General features: G+C 45.1%; 1 protein-coding gene and 1 non-coding gene across 2 annotated transcripts in view; one reads left to right on the top strand and one right to left on the bottom strand.

The window, feature by feature from the left end:
* LOC124594463 (protein Wnt-11b-2-like) overlaps positions 1 to 24,036 on the top strand; it is a gene marked incomplete at its 5' end in the record, with an annotated part of 200,194 nt that overhangs the window by 26,384 nt on the left and 149,774 nt on the right. The gene's annotated exons all lie outside the window — the stretch shown is intronic.
* Positions 16,947 to 17,020, bottom strand: Trnas-cga. Its single transcript has one exon. It is a non-coding gene; the product is annotated as a tRNA-Ser (tRNA).

Here is a 24,036-nt window from a genome sequence, read left to right as displayed (position 1 = left end):
ACTCCAGTGCAGCGACTAGCTGCCCTAGGTTTTGAAGCATCCCCAGCTCTCTTGTGGTTCCCTTTTTAGGTGCTCCACGTCGACGTCTGCTCGTAGATACGTATCGTCGGTAGGTTCCCCGGCTTTACTTCCCGACGTGACAGCGACGACTCTCCGATGAGGTGCGGTCCTTGTGTTTTGCTATTATGCGAGTCTTGTAAATATCGCTTTTATTTAGTAATTTGCCCGGCTAAAACTCTCCCCTTTTATGATTAAGACAGCCTGCGCCACGTTTCAGAGGGAGTGGGGACGTCAAAGAGTCACAAAAGTTCATATTAAGTAATCCGCAAAACACGTAAACGTTCACTTCAGTTAGCGTGTTAGTTAATGCCTACGCTTTCCGCTAGATGGTGCTGACTTACTGCTGAATAGCTTTGGTTCCGTAAAACCTTCACTGATTAGTACTAGGTAAATGAAATAAGCACAACACTCTTGTATTTCACTTTCACACTATATTCAAGGATTAAGATGGTGATGGATGATGGTCTATTTAAAAGGTTCCTAGCCTGGAGGAATCTAAATAGTCCGCAAATGCCGATATGCACGCGTTCTGCGTCCAGATTCGCAACTAACGGCACACGACACTTTCAAAAGTCCACACGTTAATATCTGAATACCGGTATCTCTGAATTTACTCGTATCAGCAGATAATTTGAGATTCTGTCGTCTATTATGTCCGTAAAGTTCCAGACTAGCACTAGAGTCCTAAAATCCCCTTAATACTCAATTGCTACCAACAGTCAGAGATCGTACACTACATCACTTTTAATCTCCGTAATATTTTAACAGTTTATCGTGAATCTTAACACGATAAAGTCTAATCTAATTATTGTCTCTCTGACTGACACGGGTTTCCCGCCCTTGAACGAAGCAATCAAAGAAAAAAGGCGGCAATAATTACGATCAGGCCTTTTTATAGGTTTTTCATCACAAGAGTTTAACGTCACTGCCTTCTCCATGACGGAGCTTCCGTGACTTTGCTGTACTTAGACGTTAAACTACTTGCTGATATACTGTAATTTTGACCTGCAAATACCGAACTCTGATTCTACACTATTTCCCCTCTAAAAATTCTATTCTTAATTTTAAATTATTCTTTCTATAGCTTTTATCACTGTAAACTGAACCGAGGTGTTACAGTTTCTCGGTTGAGAATCCATGGCGCTAACTTCCTAATCGAGGTGGTCTCACAGACTGGGTTCAAATGCGGGCAATTTGATGGTCAGGGGAGTGCAATAAACTCATCCTGGTGCTCTTTGAACTACGCACGGTCAATGTGAGGTGTGTCGACACACTGCAGTGTGCTGTCAGTAGATGCCATCGTGCCGTGAAAAAACAAATGCATGTAGTTGTGGACATGGTACGCAGGGATACATGCATATAAGAACTTTTAACATTGCAGTGCGTCAGCAATCGTGAATAATTTAATGATTTTAAATAATCCGCCTCGATTGCAAATTGAAACCGGATGTTGACCTAGGTTTCGGCGCGGATAACCACGCCTTCTTCGGAACACACTAAAACTACAAACTGCCTAAAGAGGCATGGTCCAACATTAATACAGAGCGAGCAAAAGACTCGCATCAAATGTAAAATAAACGGTACGTGTGTACCATATCAATAGCTGTACTTAGCTCGAACGTCAGAAGCGTGCTTCCTCACCCCAGCCAACGTTCGGTGGGCCACGGGCTCTCAGGTAAACTCAGTTGTCCATTTGATGGACACCCAAGGTACTCTTCAAACCACGCACGTACACTGCGAGTTGTATGACACGTTTCATTGTCGTCCTGGTAGACGCCATCGCGCCGAGGAAAAACAAACTGCGTATATGAATAGGTGTGGTCCCCAAGGATAGATGATTACCATAGTCCTCTCAAAATAATATGACGAAAATATTTCCCAGACCACGACGTTCTCTCATCTGCCCTGGACCTCTGAGTTTCAGACGTTTCACGCTGTATACGCTAACGGGAATCTGTCCAATGGAGCATAAAATGTGATTCATCTGAAAAAGCCACCTGTCGCTAGTTGCGATACTGGTGTGCAAATTCCAATCTTCGTCGCCAGTGAACAGCTGTCAGCATGGGTACATGATGTCTATGTGGTATCACCATCGTGGACTTACCGCTAACTCGGTACAGGTGGTTACAAATCCTCCAAACACAATATTTGGAGATTGCTGTAATGATCATTCGGAAAACACGAAATGCCCTGCGCGATCATCACAAATAAGTTCTCTGATTTTAATCTGTGGGTACAATGAAAATAAGAGATCTACACGGAAACACTTGACGGCTCATGAAGACATGACACGCCGTATAAAGTGAACCCTTTGCTGTGATAATATCAGATGAAATTCAACGAGTAGCACTGTCTGACCAGAATCGCTTTGTAGTGCGTACCAATGCTCAAGCTTGTAGAAGAGTGTGCACGTGGTCAGGTCTCAGACATGCAGAGAGATGGCTCAGTCATTTTTTCGGCTGGTGTCGTATATTGATGTCGAACTGTGGACTGTGCAGTAGCGGGAATGGGTCAGCAAAACAATTGTCCAGCCCCTAGCTCCACAGCCAGTATTTTGGAGATTTGGAGAAGAGCTGTGCTCGAATGCCTCCGATTCGTGATATCCTTTCTCCAGGAATTGGGAACCAACGGAAGGCAATGCCCTGCGGTATCTCCTGAGACGAGCCAAACTGAGCACACTTAACACCTGTTGAAATTTTCCGTGTGTCCTGGGCTAAACCTTCGTTTCACGCTGTATGACCTTACTTACTTTCTTCTACATTCTGGACTCTTAATTCTTTCGTTATACCTCCTTGCCTTATCTTCATTAGAAACGGTCACGACATTGTCTCATAGAACAATCTATCTCTTGAAAGAAGGTTTGACAGACTAAAGCTTACACAGTCGTCGGGGAAAGATGCCATATTTTTTGCTTCTACATGAAATTATGACTGGAAATCCTGAGATTTTCAAAACGAGAGTAATCACACACGTTTGGCAAGCTTTCTCCAAAGTGAAATCTTCCTGTAGTATCTTTTATTTGCAGGATGGACCACTAGGCATCTCATCCGGAAGACCGGTGTAAGTTTGCAAAATAAATCGCATACAGTCACCGATTTTATTACATACTTTATTCTCAAGTAGTACAAAATGAAACGTTGTGCTGCAATTAATGACAGTTCTATGGCTGAAATTTACTGTTTTACAGCACAGTCGTTACATATATCTGCTTCATCTCTACTCGTTCCACGAAGTCACTTCTTACTGCGAATGTCTTGAATGCAACCCACTTACGGTCCAATTTTTTCGCAACAGTTTCTTCTACACACACCAGCCATTATCTTCGGCAGTCGATTTTCTTTTTCTCCCCCGTTTAGTGGATGGAGGAATCTTTTTCATATCTTTCCTTTTCTGTTGCGCTGATTTCAGACTTTGTAGGGTTTCCTGGTCTGTCAGTCCTGATGCAGTTTTCTTCTTCCTTTCCTCTGGTGCCTCCAAAACTGGTGTCGGTGCAATCTTTTCAAACGATGTATAAACCCTTGCTTTAGCCGCAACATGTTCTCTAGGCACAATTTATGAGCTTACAGAGTCATTAGCAGTGTTGGGCTCTGAGTTACCTTAGCCACCAAGGATATTGGTTCCATTAGGATGCTGTTCCACCAAAACCGCATCAGAAGTTAAAAGTGCTTCTTCTAAAGTTTTCTTTGGATCTAGTATACAAACTCCTCAGCCTTCAATTCACTAGTGGCGTTTCATAATGTTGCCTGTTTTTGCCACGCCTCTTTCAGCGAAAGTGCATGCTGAAGGCCAGCCTGAATGAGACACTGTCCAAACCCTCAATGCCTTGTGGAAGTGCTTCAGTGATTTAAAGGAGGACGAATTTAGCAGTTGTAGAAGATGGGTTCAATCAGGAGACAAGTAAATCAAGATGACGTCATAGCGATCTGCAAGTACCAACACCTCAGTATCAGAAATATTACCTTCTGGTTTCCTTGAAATGAATTGTTCCTCCAGGCACAACATGAATATTAAGTCACACAAATTTGAAGGCTGTAAATTCAACTAAATACTTAGGGATTACAATTACAAAGAACTTAAACTGGAACGATCAGACAGATAATGTTATGGGTAGAGCAAACCAAAGACTGCGATTCATTGGTAGAACACTTAGAAGGTGCAACAGGTCTACTAAAGAGACTGCTTACACCACGCTCATCTGCCCTATTCTGGAGTAATGCTGTGCGCTGTGGGATTCGCATCAGATGGAACTGACGGATGACATTGAAAAAGTACAAAGAGTGGCAGCTCGTTTTGTAGTATCGCGAAATAGGGGAGATAGTGCCACAGACATAATACGTGAATTGGAGTGGCAATCATTAAAACAAAGGCGTTTTTCGTTGCGACGGGATCTTCTCATGAAATTTCAATCACCAGTTTTCTCCTCCGATAGCGGAAACATTCTGTTGGCACCCACCTACATAGGGAGAAATGATCATCACGATAAAATAAGAGAAATCAGGGCTCGCACAGAAAAAGATAAGTGCTTGTTTTTCCCGATCGCCGTTCGCGAGTGGAACGGTAGAGAGACAGCTTGAAGGTGGTTCATTGAACCCTCTGCCAGGCAAACCGCGCGGACCGTTACAAGACGCCAGGCACTTTGTTGAGAGTAGCAGAGTAATCACTAGATGTAGATGTAGCTGAATTCACATGTACCGAGGTGTCGTTCATGATACTTTCGACCTATTTGGAAGAGAATCCTCGCCCTCAAGTTTCTTATTCTTCTCCTTCAAAATACAGTCTGAGATTTAAAATACACTTCATCATTACAAAACGCTATTACGGTAATGGTTGCCCCGTTCTCTACACATGTCATCTGATTTAGCTGTGGGGAACCCTTTTCAGCAAATACCGGTTCGCTTCTGCTGTTCACCGGAAAACCAGTCTCAACCACATTGAACATATAGTCTGAATCGTCATTTAAGTTATTCAGCAAGAGAATGTTCTATAACAATTTGAAATAATATCAAATATATTCTCTGTTGAGTGCCACAGCGAGGAAAGACCTTGGCGCTCCCTCTTCACATGACCGGGATATCATTTCAAGAATAACTAAAGCCAGTCCCACTCTGCCATCTTAGCATTCTCGTTGAAATGAACAGGGACATTATTGTCTTCAGCAAACTGCAATGCGTGTTTTCGCAAACGTTCTCCATTAGCAGGAAATCCGGAAGCCTGAGCTGCCGGCCGGAGTGGCCGTGCGGTTTTGGGCGCTACAGTCTGGAGCCGAGCGACCGCTACGGTCGCAGGTTCGAATCCTGCCTCGTGCATGGATGTGTGTGATGTCCTTAGGTTAGTTAGGTTTAATTAGTTCTAAGTTCTAGGCGACTGATGACCTCAGAAGTTAAGTCGCATAGTGCTCAGAGCCATTTGAACCATTTTTGAACCGGAAGCCTGAAATCTCTTAATGCACATTAGAAATTGTTCCTCATTTTCTGCCCTAAGGCAGTCTAAGAAACAAAACACAGTATTTATTACTAAAAAAAAGCGTATGATAACTCATGATGATTATCAGGGAGGCTAATTATTTACTATAAATCATTGTCGTTATTGTTAGTTCCCATTTTTTATTTTATTATGTACTTTTATTTGTGTGTTCATTTATGGTTCTAAACCCAAAATAAACTGCATTTTTATATTTCTTAGTTGTAGGTCTCATTCCTCGTTTCTTGTCATCGTTTTTCTCTGGTCGTCCTTTTAAGATCCTAACTAGAATCTCAAACTCCTAAAAAGCTCGAAAACAGTTCATGCCACCAGTTTTAATGAGTTATGTTGCTAACTGGAGGCTTTTACACTCCACTAGCCTCTATTTGTTATTCTGATGTATGTTCTAGGCATCGAATGCAAACAAATCTATAAAAACTTTATTATAAGTATTCATCTTACCCCAAAGAAAATATGGCGTCTTTTCCAGGTATTGGGCTGAGATGCAAAATGCATTACGTGTTACTGTATGACAACAAATGTGAAGTTACTGGACACACGCATACTTCAAGACATAGATTATACGAGAAACACACGGTTAGAGCTATTATTGCTTTTAAGTACATCTGCGATTATTTTACAGCGAAAATTTAAAAACATACCACAAAGACGAAAAAAATGAAGTACTACTGCACCTATACCTTACCGCTCGAGACTTGGACTCAAGGAAGTAGTGAATGGACAGCCGAGTGTTGTGCTTTTTACACACAATGAAGTAAGACGAGCAAATAGACATCAAATCCGAGCTACCATCTTCCGCCGGTTCAGTCTACTCTCACCATGTTGCTCTTGGAAAGTAGTCATACTAGGAGTATCCGAAAGAGTATGATCACATTGGATAAAAAGTAGACAGTACACCATCAAAAAAAGTTTTGCATCACTTTGGTTCCGAGAGTTCCGGAAACTGTACAGAAAATTGGAATAGAGATCAAGATAAACATCATTTCCGCCCGTTTTATTGTTCATGAAAACCACAAATTGTACGTTGTACCACCATACAACGAGACCTTCAGAGGTGGTGGTCCAGACTGCTGTACACACAGGTACCTCTAATACCCAGTATCACGTCCTCTTGGATTCGTGCATTCCTGTACTCTTCGTGGCATACCATCCACAAGTTCATCAAGGCACTGCTGGTCCAGATTGCCCCACTCCTCAACGGCGATTTGGCGTTGATACCTCAGAGTGGTTGGTGGGTCACGTCGTCCATAAACAGCCCTTTTCAATCTATCCCAGGCATGTTCGATAGGGTTCATGTCTGCAGAACATCCTGGCCACTCTAGTCGAGCGATGTCGTTATCCTGAAGGAAGTCATTCACAAGATGTGCACGGTGAGGGCGTGAATTGTCGTCCATGAAGACGAATGCTTCGCCAATATTCTGCCGATATGATTGCACTATCGGTCGGAGGATGGCATTCACTTATCGTACAGCCGTTAGGTGCCTTCCATGACCACCAGCAGTTTACGTCGGCCGTACTAATGCCACCCCAAAACAGCAAGGCACCCCCAGCTTGCTGCACTCGCTGGACAGTGTGTCTAAGGCGTTCTGCCTGACCGGGTTGCCTCCAAACACGTCTCTGGCGATTGTCTGGTTGAAGACATATGCGACTCTCATCGGTGAAGAGAACGTCATTCCAATCCTGAGCGGTCGATTCGGCATGTTGTTGGGCTTATCTGTACGGCGCTGCATGGTGTTGTGGTTGCAAAGATGGACCTCGCCATGGACGTCGGGAGTGAAGTTGGGCATCATGCAGCCATTGCGCACAGTTTGAGGCGTGACACGACGTACTGTGGCTTCACGAAAAGCATTATTCAACATGGTGGCGTTGCTGTCATTGTTCCTCCGAGTCATAATCCGTAGCTAGCGGCGATCCAGAGCAGTAGTAGCCCTTGGGCGGCCAGAGCGAGGCATGTCATCGACAGTTCCTGTCTCTCTATATCTCCATGTCCGAACAACATTGCTTTGGTTCACTCCGAGACGCCTAGACACTTGCCTTTTTGGAAGCCCTTCCTGGCACAAAGCAACAATACGGACGCGATCGAACCGCGGTATTGACCGTCTAGGCATGGTTGAACTAAAGACAACACGAGCCGTGTACCTTCTTCCTGGTGGAAAGACTGGAACTGATCGGCAGTGGGACCCCCTCCGTCTAATAGGCGCTGCTCATGAGTTGTTGTTTACATCTTTGGGCGGTTTTAGTGACATCTCTGAACAGGCAAAGGGACTGTGTCTGTGATACAGTACCCACAGTCAACGTCTATCTTCAGAAGTTCTGGGAACCGGGGTGATGCAAAACTTTTTTTTATGTTTGTATAATAATAAATTACTAACTGAGTGAAACAGTCGGAATAAATCAGGATACAGACGTATGACTTATGTAACTTTCAGCAGTTGTCAACCGTTAAATAGATTAACAGAGGACATATCTCTACCTGTTTAGTTTCTGTAGTAATTTATAGCTAATTCCTCGTTCTTTCCAAGGTCAGTAGGCAGTGTGTTTTCTTAAGAAAGTGAAATAATTAAACTGTGATCTTGTTCAAACATACTGTGCTCTCATATCGCCCCTTGTATCAGGCCTTCCGACTGTTTATTTATTACCACAAAAACTGTTCTGTGTCACCTGAATACGTACAGATATTTGAAACACCTTCTGTATTATTAGGGCGATTAAAACGTTTCCGTTCGAAGGCCGTGCGGTCCAGAATCGGGATACTAATCAGGTAAAATCGCCGTGAGCATTCAGGCAATCATTCCACTAATTTGTGACGTTGAAGATACCCGTTTGGCAAAACACCGTGTCCTGCTGCGTGAATAATTCGGTAACTGCCTGCTGCACATCTCCGTCGGAAAGGGATCATCGACCCTTCGAGGCCTTTCTTAAGGGATCCAAAGCGTAATAATCCTATGGTCAGAGATGCTCAAGTGTCTCCCACTTGAGCGAGCGTAACATCTACTTTACGGCATTTGCGATATACGGTCGTGCGTTATCACGATGCAGCAGCATCCTTGTCGTAGTTGATTTTCGACAGGTTTTGCTGCCCTCTGTCCTATACAAATTCTTCATTCTTCGATATCTACCTTTGTTTAAGTGGTTTAAATGGCTCTGAGCACTATGAGACTTAACTTCTATGGTCATCAGTCCTTAGATCTTAGAACTACTTAAGCCTAACTAACCTAAGGACATCACACACATCCATGCCCGAGGCAGGATTCGAACCTGCGACCGTAGCGGTCTCGCGGTTCCAGACTGTAGCGCCTAGAACCGTTCGGCCACTCCTGCCGGCTGTCTACCTTTGTTTGTAGTTCGGCAGTCATGAAAAGAACGGCAGCACGTTAGTCCTATTTGGGACCTTTTTTTAATAACGTCTCCATAGATCACGCTTCCGCATTTACCGCATGCACGTCGGAAACATCCGAATGCCACTCGAATTTTTTGCTTACCAGTCGGTGCTTATATACTCGCATCGCGCTACGTTGCATTTACGCTGCAGCAACGCCATCTAACGGAATCTTTTTGATCACTCCTTAGACTAAACGGAAAAAAAACTCTCACTTGACCAACACTTTCAGTTGCAAGTTTCCTAACTGACGGCTTAAGGGGCAAGAAAAATTGATTTTCCTACCCATACTATATTAGTACGGCATTAGAGAATGAGAGAATTTAGCGACTTCCAACAAACTTTACACGCAATTCCAAGACTTTCGGAGATTTTTTCTCGCTCTTCTAGGGGCGTGTGTTCTAGCAACTTTAACGATAGACCATACAGTGATGTAGCACGCCTCTCTTACAGCGTCTACCACTGGAGTTGTCTGAGCATCTCCGTGACGTTTTCGCTGTTACTAAATGAACCTGAAAGGAAACGTGCTGCTCTTCTTTGGCTCTTCTCTATTTCATCTACCAATCCTATCCGGCACGGATCCCAGGCTCATAGCAATATTCATGAGTTGGTCGAACGAGCGTTTTAACAGATGTTTCCTTTATTGATGGAGCACATTTCCTGAGGATTCTGTGAATGAATCTCATTTGGAATCTTCCTTACTCGCGATTAATTCTATGTGGTCATTCTACTTCAAATCGTTCCGTTCGCATACTCCTAGATATTTTTTGGAAGTGAGTGCTAACAGCGAATGAACTACAATCGTGTAATCATACAATAAAGGCTATTTCCGTCCATGTATTCGTAAAATGTTACATTTGTGTATGTTGAGGGTCAACTGAAACTCCCTGCACCAAGCGTCGATGCTTTGCAGGTCTTTCTGCATTTCGCAACAATTTTCCGCGTTGAGATTTCTCTGTGTGCAACAACATTATTCACGAAGACCTCATGGAATTTCTGACGTTATTTGCTAGGTCATTTATATGCATTGTGAAAAGTAAACGTCCTGTAATATTCTCTTGGCCACGCCCGATGTTACTTTTACTTCCGAAGATTTCTCGCCGTTCAAAATGACATACTGTGTTCTGCTTGCTAAAATTCATGAATCCAATCACGCAGTTGGTCTTATATTCCGTACGCTCATATTTTGTTCATTGGACGACATTGTAGAACTTAACAGAACGCATTCCGGAAGTCAAGGAACGCGGCATCTACCCGGGTGCCGGTATTCGGTATCTACTCCTTTCTGGGTCTCGTGTACCGATAGAGCGAGCTGGGTTTCACATCAACGTTGATTTCGGACACATGTTGATTGCTACAGAAGAAACTGTACATCTCCAGAAATGCTTTCTTTTTTCAATCTTCTTTATCCGGCTCGCCACGAATTCCTCCCCTCTGCCAACTTTTTCATTTCAGAGTAGCAATTGCAACTTACGTCCTCAGTTATTTGCTGGATGCATTCCAATCTCTGTCTTACTCTACACCTTTTGCCCTCTACGACTCTCTCTCTAATACCATGGGAGTTATTCGCTGATGTGTTAACAGGTGTTCTGTCACCCTCGCCCATCTTCTTGTCAGTGTTTTCCATAGATTCCTTTCCTCGTAGATTCTTCGGAAGATCTCCTCATTCTCTTCACCTAGTATTCAACATTCTTCTGTAGCACCACATCTCAAAGGCTTCGCCCCTCTTTGTTCCGGTTTTCCCACAGTCCATGTCTCACTACCATACAATACTGTACTCCAGACGTTCATTCTGAGAATTTTTTTTTCTCAAATGAAGAACTATGTTTGAAACTAGCAGATTTCTCTTGGCCAGAAATGCACTTTTTGACAGTGCTATTCAGCTTTTTATGTCTACCTTGCTCTGTCCGTCATGGGTTATTTTGTTGCCTAGGTAGCAGAACTCCTTAAACTTGTCTATTTCGTGCACATCAATTCAAAAAAAATGGTTCAAATGGCTCTGAGCACTATGGGACTTAACATCTGAGGCCATCAGTCCCCTAGAACTTAGAAACTACTTAAACCTAACTAACCTAAGGACATCACACACATCCATGCCCGAAGCAGGATTTGAACCTGCGACCGTAGTGGTCGCGCGGTTCCAGACTGAAGCGCCTAGAACCGCTCGGCCACACCGGCCGGCTCACCAGTTCTGTTGCTAAGTTTCTCGCTATTCTCATTTCTGCTCTGATTGTCTCTCATTCGTTTATGCAGATCTGGAACACCAGAAGGACTATAACACTTCCTTGGGGGAATGCCAGAAATTACTTTCGTTTTTACTATGTAACTTTCCGTCATTTATTACGAACTGTGATCTTTCTAACAGGAAATCATAAATCTAATCGCACAAGTGAGGCGATTCTCCAAAGGCACGCAATATGATTAGAAGTCGCTTGTGAGGAATGGTGTCAAAAGCCTTCTGGAAATCCAGAAATTTGGTATCAGTCTGACATCCCCTGTCGTTAGCACTTATTACTAGGTGAGAATAAAGAGCTAGTTGTGTTTCACAAAAACGATATTTTCTGAACCCGTGTTGACTGTTTGCCAATAAATTGTTTTCTTCGGGGTAATTCATAATGTAATAGCCTATAAATCTTTTTTGTTTCGTTTTTTTGCAGTTTCTGGGCACTGTGGCTTAACGATACCACATACTTTCTTCAAACGTTAGAACACCGGTTCCCCACACTTGTTTGCGCGAGGTTTTTGCACTGCGGGGCCACCTAGCCGGGCAATGCGTTTTATATATAGACCGTCTCTTTGGCACGGGTAATCGATTTAGCACCTTGGGGCGTGAGACAGCTCGTAGCTACACCCAGCCCGCCAGACAGCGGATTAGCCGAGAATTTAATGCCGGGGCTTTAATGCGGGCTTTATTAGCATATCACTCTGCGTACATCTGTTCGATTCGCACAAAAATAAAAGGCGTCCCACAGTCAGAGGCATTACACCATAAATTATCGAATGGGCAGGGCTCTCGAAAGAGAAATTCCGTCGCTTTCCTCGCCGTCAAGCAAAGCGCATTCGCGCTGTTTAAGTATGCACCGCCAGTGCAATCCGACTGCATACGACTCTCACTTCTCCTCCCCCCACTGCTTCCTCCTCGCAAAACAAAGCTTTGGCTGACCTCATCTGGCGCTGCCCGCAGGGCGCGAGTAACCTCCTCTATAAACTTGCATTCTTGTCAACAGCACGGCGTAACTCACGCGTAGGGGCCCCATTGTCTTTATGCTTATCCATTTTCATCAGGACACCTTGGCGCGCAGTCAACAGCGCTGTTTGAACTTCGTGGCCGACTGGGCGCGCGCCCGAATTTTAAGCGGGTATTAAATTAACGGGCAGGTCCGGGTGGCGGGTGATTTACCAGGGATTTACGCCGGCGTCGCACGCCGGACGGCTCCGCGCGCGCACCGCCGCTTATTACTGATCTAAGCAAATGAATGCGCCGCCAACAGCTCGTCCGCAGTTGTGCGATACGGCGACACCGGTTCTGTTTCCAGGCATAAATGACGCTTCGTTAATGCCTCTAATAACGACGTCAAAGCAGCCGTGTCCCTAAAACTACTTCCGTTCAGCCCGTACCCACCTGTATAGTCGAGGTCGCAAATTTCGATATGAATCCCTTAGCCTCCCCAAGGACAGTGTCTAGTAAACGTTTACGACAGAGCGGTGCCCCTGTTTGTTGGTTCACATTCACGGTTATGGCGTCGCTGACCCCACCAGCCTCACGAGCTCGCTGCTGGAAGGACTAGCACTGATCTCCCTCGAGTCCTCGGTGTCGCTACGGGTGCAGCCCCGAATCCTCCCGCGGTCAGAAAAATGGTACCGAATCCTCCCAAGCCTGCAAGGGTCTGAAAAACGATGGGACCGAATCCTCCCGTTTGAAGCAGGTAGCAGTTCTAAGCATTATGAATACTCCAAGCAGGCAAAGGAAAGCATATGAAGTTTCAGTAGAAGATGCAAAAAATTTTCGCGTGTATTGTATGTTGTTGTGGGTATAATGCAAAATCTGGTACATATTTCTTCTTTATAAGCAGCCTAGAAACAGAGCTATAACAGTTTTACCCTAAGACCGTACGCGGATACCAGTGTCGTAGCTAGGGGCTGGCCAGAGAGTCGGCACTTGGCACCCGCAGTCAGCACACCACTGCGGCACAGACACAAAATTATTGTGGATTGAACACGATATTGCAAGAAGCATAAACGTTGACCTTGTAATTGATAAATTAGAAAAAGCCCGAATACTGTAGGCCTACTGTGATGAAAGCTCCTAGTTCTTGGAAATAAGCTTTAAAGAAAATGCATGTGGAAAATATCAGTTCGTTTAGCGTTACCTAGGGTGCACCACGAGGAGGCAAACTGATTCACACCTGAAAAATTTTTACATTTTTAATTTTCTAAATTTCTTTTTTTTTTGCATTCTTAAGTATATTTAGAAAAAAATCATTTTATCCCAATACGTTTAAGTACATCTAAAAATCACAATTGTTTATTGTATAGCTCATGGTCTGATTTTGTATGAAACTGATTTTACGTACTGAAATCTGGAAATTTTACCAGTTTCGAAATTTGCCACTTGCTGTTCCATAAATTTCAAGTGTGGGCAATTTCTCTCCTTTCTCTTCGTTTTCGACGAATTTATTGCAATTTTAGAATCGAACTGAATTTGTTTCAGCACTTCAAGAAATCAGTAACTGTCAGGACTGGAGGAGTAGAACTGACTAGTATATTTGCTATGGAAACTTTCGCAAGCATTAGTTGTTCGCTGTATGTTACAACTTAGTTCTGCTCACATGGATATAGGAAAGAGTGCATTCTGCTCTATGTAAGTTTGTACTAAATAGTAACAAAAGGCTTGCAATTTTTCCGATGCAGGTATCTCTGCCATGAAATCGTCAACAAAACAGTCGCCATCCATATCAGAAGCCAGCATGGGCAAACCAAATATGTACGGCAGAAACCTTCCAATATCAATTTTTGCGTAGTGGTCATGTGCAAGCCCCAATGTTTGTATTTTTCGCCATTAGCTCTGTGTTAAATGAAATTTACATCCTTGAATGCGAATATCAGATCAAACCTCACTTCCAGCTTTCACTATGCTCTCTTCAAAGTCAGAAAACATTGTTCATGGCGAAAAGTTCAAACCTATGTCACTACATTTATCAACAACGCTATGCAATACATACTGATACGACGAAAGTTTTTTTGTCCTTCAATAAAGAGAAGACCAATGGAATGGAATGGCCATTAACTAACCCAAGTATTGTAAACAGCTGATAAAAAACTTTGGACATCACTTGAACGTACCATCAATATATATAGATTCAGACTGCTCTGTCACCGCCAACTGCGAAGTGGCCGCTGGCAGCTGTGGTCATTAGCGCACACAATGCTCTGTTGCATTGTGTCAGTTTAGGAGGATTCGGTCCTGTTACCTGCTTACCTACCTGGTTTCGGGAGGATTCGGGGCTGCGCCCGTCGCTACAAGAGCATCCCCGCGTCTTTCTTCTACTTGGGCGCTTCTGCTTGCAACTCAGTTACACACTCGACGGTATCCTTGCTCCACATCTGGCGATAACGAAGATGTACTTCATCCTGCAACGGAGATGGCAACCGAACCTGGTGGAAACGAAAAACCCCCCAGTATACGATGGCGTGTCGTATGGTGGACAGTGTACGCAGTCGTGCTCCACAGTGACGCCCACGTCAATTGGGATGTGACAGTTCACACATGAACGTCTACATTAAATCCAAATGGCGGAATCCCCCAACTTCGTACAATGTAATGAGACTGGCAAGAAACGAACGCCGTCTTACCTGCGGAGAGGCCGCGACGGTCTAGTACTTAGTCAAACAAATGTTGGCTTATACACTGTTGGTAAACCGGCATACGTAACCGCCCTAACTCTTTGGACGAGACGTACTATCCGAGGATCAAGGCCAACGTCATCATGTGGACTAGAAGCCATACAATCTATTATATTCAGAAACGTCCGAAAGGATGTACTTGATTTTTGGAACTACACTCATGCTCATAAATTAAGGATAATGCTGATACATGGTGAAACAACGCTCTGGTGGGCGGTTTGCGGGTTTAAATCATCTCGGGGTATGACCATGCGGTGCATTTGACCTGCGGTCGTCGCACGGTGGCGCTAGCAGCAGTCCACATATGCAGGGGTGTGTTGATGCATGTCAGGGGTGTGTTGGTGCATATCTGCAACCCCTAACACTTGTTAGGGGTTGCAGATATCGACCGCGGTCCGCAATAGATATCGCTGGACCCACGAGTCGCGGCTACAGACTCTCCGCGGCTTGTGACAAGTATCTAGGGAGCTCTCGTCCACTCTTGCTCGGGACGTCAACTAGGAATGTAGCATAGCCTTCAGCTGATAGGAAGCAACCTCTAACAAGGCGCTTAGTCAAGTATGGCATAAGTAATGCCTCTCTAGAAATCTGTTTGTAATTACATGTACACTCCTGGAAATTGAAATAAGAACACCGTGAATTCATTGTCCCAGGAAGGGGAAACTTTATTGACACATTCCTGGGGTCAGATACATCACATGATCACACTGACAGAACCACAGGCACATAGACACAGGCAACAGAGCATGCACAATGTCGGCACTAGTACAGTGTATATCCACCTTTCGCAGCAATGCAGGCTGCTATTCTCCCATGGAGACGATCGTAGAGATGCTGGATGTAGTCCTGTGGAACGGCTTGCCATGCCATTTCCACCTGGCGCCTCAGTTGGACCAGCGTTTCTTGCTGGACGTGCAGACCGCGTGAGACGACGCTTCATCCAGTCCCAAACATGCTCAATGGGGGACAGATCCGGAGATCTTGCTGGCCAGGGTAGTTGACTTACACCTTCTAGAGCACGTTGGGTGGCACGGGATACATGCGGACGTGCATTGTCCTGTTGGAACAGCAAGTTCCCTTGCCGGCCTAGGAATGGTAGAACGATGGGTTCGATGACGGTTTGGATGTACCGTGCACTATTCAGTGTCCCCTCGACGATCACCAGTGGTGTACGGCCAGTGTAGGAGATCGCTCCCCACACCATGATGCCGGGTGTTGGCCCTGTGTGCCTCGGTCGTATGCAGTCCTGATTGTGGCGCTCACCTGCACGGCGCCAAACACGCATACGACCATCATTGGCACCAAGGCAGAAGCGACTCTCATCGCTGAAGACGACACGTCTCCATTCGTCCCTCCATTCACGCCTGTCGCGACACCACTGGAGGCGGGCTGCACGATGTTGGGGCGTGAGCGGAAGACGGCCTAACGGTGTGCGGGACCGTAGCCCAGCTTCATGGAGACGGTTGCGAATGGTCCTCGCCGATACCCCAGGAGCAACAGTGTCCCTAATTTGCTGGGAAGTGGCGGTGCGGTCCCCTACGGCACTGCGTAGGATCCTACGGTCTTGGCGTGCATCCGTGCGTCGCTGCGGTCCGGTCCCAGGTCGACGGGCACGTGCACCTTTCGCCGACCACTGGCGACAACATCGATGTACTGTGGAGACCTCACGCCCCACGTGTTGAGCAATTCGGCCTCCCGCATGCCCACTATAAGCCCTCGCTCAAAGTCCGTCAACTGCGCATACGGTTCACGTCCACGCTGTCGCGGCATGCTACTAGTGTTAAAGACTGCGATGGAGCTCCGTATGCCACGGCAAACTGGCTGACACTGACGGCGGCGGTGCACAAATGCTGCGCAGCTAGCGCCATTCGACGGCCAACACCGCGGTTCCTGGTGTGTCCGCTGTGCCGTGCGTGTGATCATTGCTTGTACAGCCCTCTCGCAGTGTCCGGAGCAAGTATGGTGGGTCTGACACACCGGTGTCAATGTGTTCTTTTTTCCATTTCCAGGAGTGTATGTAGCATATGAAGAAGCCTGTAAAACAAGTTAAGCACAGAATAAGATTTTCACTCTGCAGCGGAGTGTGCGCTGATATGAAACTTCCTGGCAGATTAAAACTGTGTGCCCCGACCGAGGCTCGAACTCGGGACCTTTGCCTTTCGCGGGCAAGTGCTCTACCATCTGAGCTACCGAAGCACGACTCACGCCCGGTACCCACAGCTGTACTTCTGCCAGTATCTCGTCTCCTACCTTCCAAACTTTACAGAAGTTCTCCTGCAGGAGCTCTCCTCAGTCGTTGCAGATACAGATTACACGACCAGCTCCTTACCGACTTCACTGCCAAACCTGCAGTAAATGTTTCTATTTAGCATTGGCCACCTGTCATCATAACAACTGACGACGAGAATCATAACATAACTGACAATGAAGGAGAAAGAGCAAGACATTAGAACATTGACATGCAGCGAATAAGTGTGCAGTCGTTTTCAGACGTGCTAATGGTGACTGTGTGTTGAAAATGGCTCAAATAACACATATGATGACGTTATGAGGGGTAAATTACTAGGGCGACTGGAGGTTGGTCAAACATAGCAGGTCGTAGAACGGGCCCTCCGTGTACCACAAAGTGTGATCTCAAGATTAAGGCAACATTTCCGGCAGACAGGAAACGTGTCCAGGCACTAAAGCACGGGACGTCCACAGTGTACCGATATCTCACCATCAGTGCCCGCAGACGGCCACGGAGTACTGCAGGTAGCCTTACTCGGGACCTTACCGCAGCCACTGGAACAGTTGTCTCCAGACACACAGTCTACAGACGACTGAACAGACATGGTTTATTCGCCCGGAGACCTGCAAGGTGAATTCCACTGACCCCTGGGCACAAGAGAGTTTGTAAAACCTGGTGTCAAGAACACAGTACATGGTCATTGGAACAGTGGCCCAGGTTATGTTCACGGACGAGTCCAGGTATAGTCTGAACAGTGATTCTTGCCGGGTTTTCATCTTCCGTGAACCAGGAACGAGATATCAGGCCCTTAATGTCCTCGAAAGGGACCTGTATGGAGGTCGTGGTTTGATGCTATGAGGTGGGATTATGATTGGTGCTCGTATACCCCTGCATGTCTTTGACAGAGGACCTGTAATAGGTCAGGTGTATCGGGACATCATTTTGCACAAGTATGTCCGCCTTTTCAGGGGTGCAGTGGGTCCCACCTTCCTCCTGATGGATGATAACGCAAGGCCCCACCGAGCTGCCATCGTGAAGGAGTACCTTGAAACAGAAGATATCAGGCGAATGAAGTGGCCTGCCTGATCTCCAGACCTAAACGCCATCGAGCACGTCTGGAATGCTCTTAATCATAAGGAGAATTATGCAACTGCTGAACAGTCATTAAAATAACTGGTCACTTGCCGTTAAAATTTCTTATTTATTGACGCGATTTCGGGCTCAACCCATCCCCAGAACGTCTAAAAAGAATTCTTCATACAATGTGTGGAGCCACATGTGGTGGCCGTCGACATCAGAACCCAGCCAATGCCTCTGACGGCCAACACATGTGAGTCCATGCTTTGTAAGAAGACCTTTCTTTCTGCTGTTTTGATGATATTGTGTGCCCGAAAGGCGTCAGTAATAAGAATTTTTAACAGCAAGTGAAGAATTATTCTGGAGACCTATTCAGCAGTGGCATAAGTTTACATCACGGCATCTGCGCCATGTGCGACTTCCTGTCGCACCTTAAGACAACCATTAGAGCCGCACTATATTCAATAAAACATGGAAATACAAAATTCCTGTCGAACTACGTCGTAAAATGTTGTTAATTACAATGATAAAACGGTGCCAAAGAGATTATACACGGGGCAACATATAGCTTTTTGGATAGTAGTATTACTTTCTGAAACATTTTTGATTGATTTATTGTTTTTGGAAAAGAGGACCAAATAGCGAGGTCACGGGTCAATCGGATTAGGGAGGAAGTCGGCCTTTCAAAGGAACCATGCTCTTCGTCGTAGCATACTATCCACAAGTTCATCAAGGCACTGTTGGTCCAGATTGCCCCACTCCTCAACGCCGATTCGGCGTAGATCCCTCAGAGCGGTTGGTGAGTCACGTCGTACATAAACAGCCCTTTTCAATCTTTCCCACGCATGTTCGATGGGGTTTATGTCTGGAGAAAATGCTAGACACTCTAGTCGAGCGATGTCATTATCCTGAAGGAAGTCATTCACAAAATGTGCACGATGGGGGCGCAAATTGTCGTCCATGAAGACGAATGCCTCGCCAATATGCTCCCGATATGATTGCACTATCTGTCGGAGGATTGCATTCACGCATTGTACAGCCGTTACGGGGCCTATCATGAGCACCCCAAAACAGCAGAGAACCACCACCTTGCTGCATTCGCTGGACAGTGTATTTAAGGCGTTCAGCCTGACTGGGTTGCCTCCAAACACGTCTCCGACGATTTTCTGGTTGAAGGCATATGCGACACTCGTCGGTGAAGAGAACATGATGCCAATTCTGAGCGGTCCATTCGGCATGTTGTCGGGCCCATCTGTACCGCGCTGCATGGTGTCGTGGTTGCAAAGATGAACCTCGCCATGGACGTCGGGAGTGACGTTGCACATCATGCAGCCTACTGCACACAGTTTTGAGTCGTAACACGACATCCTGTGGCTGCACTAAAAGCATTCTTCAACATGGCGTAGCTGTCAGAGTTCCTCCGAGCCATAACCCACAGGTAGTGGTCATCCACTGCAGTAGTAGCCCTTGGGCGACCTGAGCGAGGCATGTCATCGACAGTTCCTGTCTCTCTGTTTCTCCTCCAGCTCCGAACAACATCACTTTGCTTAACAACGAGACACCTGACACTTCCCTTATTTCAAGCCCTTCCTGGCACAAAGTAACAATGCGGACGCGATCGAACCGCGGCATTGACCGTCTAAGCATGGTTGAACTACAGACAACACGAGCCGTATACCTCCATGTTGGTGAGATGACTGGAATTGATCTGCTGTCGGACCACCTGCGTCTAATAGGCGCTGCTCGCATATGGTTGTTTACATCTTTTGGGAGGTTTAGTGACATCTCTGAACAGTCTAAGGAACTATGCCTGTGATACAATATCCACAGTCAACGTCTATCTTCAGGAGTTCTGGGAACCAGGGTGATGTAAAACTTTTTTTGATGTGTGTATGTGTTTTGGCAAAGTGAACTGTACTCTGCACAGAACGAAAGACTACATTTTTTTAAAATGAAAACTACACTTATTTTAAATAACCTCTTTCGTGGACAACGCTCTTTACTCAGCATTTTTGTAGCGAATGAGCGTTTTTGAAAGGCTGCAACATATTTATATACGGACCTCCCACCGCCTTATTTGACTTTAAACCCTTTACAAAAAAATGGTTCAAATGGCTCTCAGCACTATGGGACTCAACTGCTGTGGTCATAAGTCCCCTAGAACTTAGAACTACTTAAACCTAACTAACCTAAGGACATCACACACATCCATGCCCGAGGCAGGATTCGAACCTGCGGCCGCAGCGGTCGTGCGGTTCCAGACTGTAGCGCCCTTAACCGCTCGGCTACTCCGGCCGGTAAACCCTTTACAGTTAGCAATTTCTTTAGATGTGATAATTAGAAGTCAAAGGATGCCGAATCCTTGTTGGATGAAATCTCAGAATAACACATGCACACAACGTCCTCAGTTTTTTGTTGGACGTATTCCAATTTCTGGCTTACCCTCTACGGCAACATCAATTACAATGGAAGATATTCCTTGATGTCTTAACTCGTGTCCGGCCTTCCTGTACTTTCTTCTTGTCAATACTTTCCATAAGTTAGTTTCTTCGTGGATTCTGGGGAGAACCTCCTCATTTCAACATTTTTTGTAGCACCATATCTAACTAAATGCTTCCATTCTCTTCTTTTCTGATTTCCCCATAGTCGTGCCGTCCTTTGTGGCCGAGCGGTTCTAGGCACTTCTGTCTGGAACCGAATCACCGCTATGGTCGCAGGTTCGAATCCTGCCTCGAGCATGGATGTGTGTGATGTCCTTAGGTTAGTTAGGTTTAAGTAGTTGATGACCTCAGATGTTAAGTCCCATAGTGCTCAGAGGCATTTGAACCATTTGAACCCATAGTCGTTGATTTTCTTCCACACAATGCCATGCTCCGAACTACACTCCAAAATTTCTTCATCAATTAAGGCTGATGTTGATTGTAACAACAATTTTTTCTACTTCTCCTGAAGCATTTTGGTCGTCATACAATTTGAGTACATGCGCTATTAAACTGATTCTACAGTAGTTCCTACACTTATCTGGCCTTTCTATCTTCGGAGTTGTGTCACAGGCATTTTTTCTAAAATCTGATGGCATGACGCCAGACTCATATATTCTGTACTACTGGCCATTAAAATTGCTACACCAAGAAGAAATGCACATGATAAACGGGTATTCATTGGATAAATATATTATACTAGAACTTGAAAGGGTACAGTACCGCCCGACATTGAAAATAGGTACGAAATACTTCATTATTTTTGTCAGAAGAACACATTTTTTTTGTAAAATAACTCAATTTCAATTAATACAGCGAAGCCGGATACCAGTGTGGGAAAGAATGACAATTTATTTATTAATTGATCACATGTGCACTCGCACAAAGTAAATCCCTACATCCAGTTTGGTGAGATCTGTGAAATGAATGAATGTATGGTCGTCTGCTAACCGCAGATAGTGAATGTGAATATATGATCATCTTTGAGTCGATCCTTTGGCCACCTTTGGTGGGACCAAAGAGATGAAATTTAACAGAGCTTTGAGCGCCTGAAATGTGGCTGACCAATACGATAGCAAGGTGCTTCCCCCACCTCGACAGAGATGGGAGAGGACCTAGAGAACGGCCATGTTTCAGCACTCTGCTGCTGGATCGTGTGCTGTAAAGACCTGTTTTAGTTGTGCTCCGTAATGACGAATGAGTGGAGACATGGTATGCATGTGGAATATTTAAGAGTAGTTTGAAATAATAATTTCTCTATTTCAGGAACTTTTTTGGGGAGAATTAAATGTCAGGCAGGTAATATTAAAGGGATTGTAGTAATCTTCGGAAGTGACCAACGGTCACAATGAAACCACGTGTAGCAATAAGTTGAAATACTTCCGTGTGCTGAAGTTAAGCTGAACTACTAGCGTGTGTAGAATAAGTTGAAATATTTAAGAAATAGCGTGTGTACCATAAGTTGAAATATTTAAGAAATGGCGTGTGCAGGACTTGAAATTAGAGACGAATACTTCCACGTGGTGAGTACTGTGTGAGTCTCAATCTGTGTATGAGACACAGGATAAAGAGAAGTACTCGTCCATGGTATCAGTTGAGGACTCACGTTGATGAATATGTTCTTAATGTTACTTTGCGTGATATGATTCCGTGTGACGCTAGATTTAAACTCTGAGAGAGATTCAAGGTGAGTCGGCCGTCTATCCAGCAACGCCACTTGGCTTGCATTGCACAGGAAGACGTGCATATATCTCCAGAGTTTATAGTAGCAAAGTAGAAATACGAAGTGGGGCAGTGTCGTGTGAAACTGGGATAAATATTAATTGAAGTGGGAAAGCTGAAAGTGATAATGTTGTGACTATTCTCTGTGTAGTATTTCATGTTGTAGTGTGGTGTATGTCATGTAATTTGGGTATGTGTGGTTTGCATGGGAGAGTAGCGAGGTAGTTTCAAAAGATTAGTGGGTTATGCTTATTCCTTCGGTACCGCTCGGTCTGGAGGAAAGTTTAGTGATGATGATTGTGAGAGTCGAAGCGTGAGGTATAATAAAAGATCCACCATCCTATCCAGAAAGTGCACTGTAGCGTTAAAAGTAATTACGAGACCATAATATAGAGATTCACCATTGTAAAGCCATGCCCACTGGGCGGAAATTCTTATGTGTTATTGTTGTCGGTTGTAGAATTTGTGTGTTTAGGTTAGAGAATTTATCGGAATAAATAAGATAGTGAAAAGAAAAATATTGGTGGACTTTTCCTTCGAATTGTATGTTGTAATAATGTCCCGAATTTATAATGTGTGCGCCATTCCTATTCAGTGCGGTGGCCACATGTTGACAAAAGCCGTTAAATAAAAGATAAAAAGAAAATGTGGTATTGCCACTGCGTAGTGTACAGTCAGAGTTCTGTAAATTACTGATAGTCAGATGCGTGTTTCCGTTGCGTATTATTCATACAGGAGGTTGATTAGTGATTTAATTGTGAGAGTACTAGAGTTCATGTTACTCGATAAATAAGAATGAATCCACTCGCTTGGCAGACCACTCATCTTGCAGGCCTGACTGCTTGATGCCACAGTATGAGCAAGGCATGTGAGTGCCTCTCAAACTGACATATGATTACATTTTCACGCAACTTGGGTGCATAGATCCTGAGAAATCAGTACCCAGAACAACCACCTCTGGCCGTAATAACGGCCTTGATACGCCTGGGCATTGAGTCAAACAGAGCTTGGATGGCGTGTACAGGTACAGCTGCCCATGCAGCTTCAACACGATACCAGAGCTCTTCAGGAGTAGTGACTGGCGTATTGTGACGAGCCAGTTGCTCGGCCACCATTGACCAGACGTTTTCAGTTGGTGACAGATCTGGAAAATGTGCTGGCCAGGGCAGCAGTCGAACGTTTTCTGTATCCAGAAAGGCCCGTACAGGACCTGCAACATGCGGTTGTGCATTATCCTGCTGAAATGTAGGATTTCGCAGGGATCGAATGAAGGGTAGAGCCACGGGTCGTAACATATCTGAAATGTAAAGTCCACTGTTCAAAGTGCCGTCAATGCGAACAAGAGGTGACCGAGACATGTAACCAATGGCACCCCATAACATCACGCCAGATGATACGCCAGTATGGCGGTGATGAATACCCGCTTCCAATATGCGTTCACCGCAGTGTCGCCAAACACGGATGTGACCATCATGATGCTCTAAACAGTACCTAGATTTTCCGAAAAAACGACGTTTTGCCATTCGTGCACCCCGGTTCATCGTTGAGTACACCATCGCAGGAGATCCTGTGTGTGATGCAGTGTCAAGGGTAACCGCAGCCACGGTCTCCGAGCTGATAGTCCATGCTGCTGCAAACGTCGTCGAACTGTTCGTTCAGATGGTCGTTGTCTTGCAAACGTCCCCGTCTGTTGACTCAGGGAT

This window comes from Schistocerca americana, chromosome 2 (assembly GCF_021461395.2).
Source record: "Schistocerca americana isolate TAMUIC-IGC-003095 chromosome 2, iqSchAmer2.1, whole genome shotgun sequence".
Taxonomy (NCBI): Eukaryota; Metazoa; Arthropoda; class Insecta; order Orthoptera; family Acrididae; genus Schistocerca; species Schistocerca americana.
This window is presented reverse-complemented; position numbering and strand designations above follow the sequence as displayed.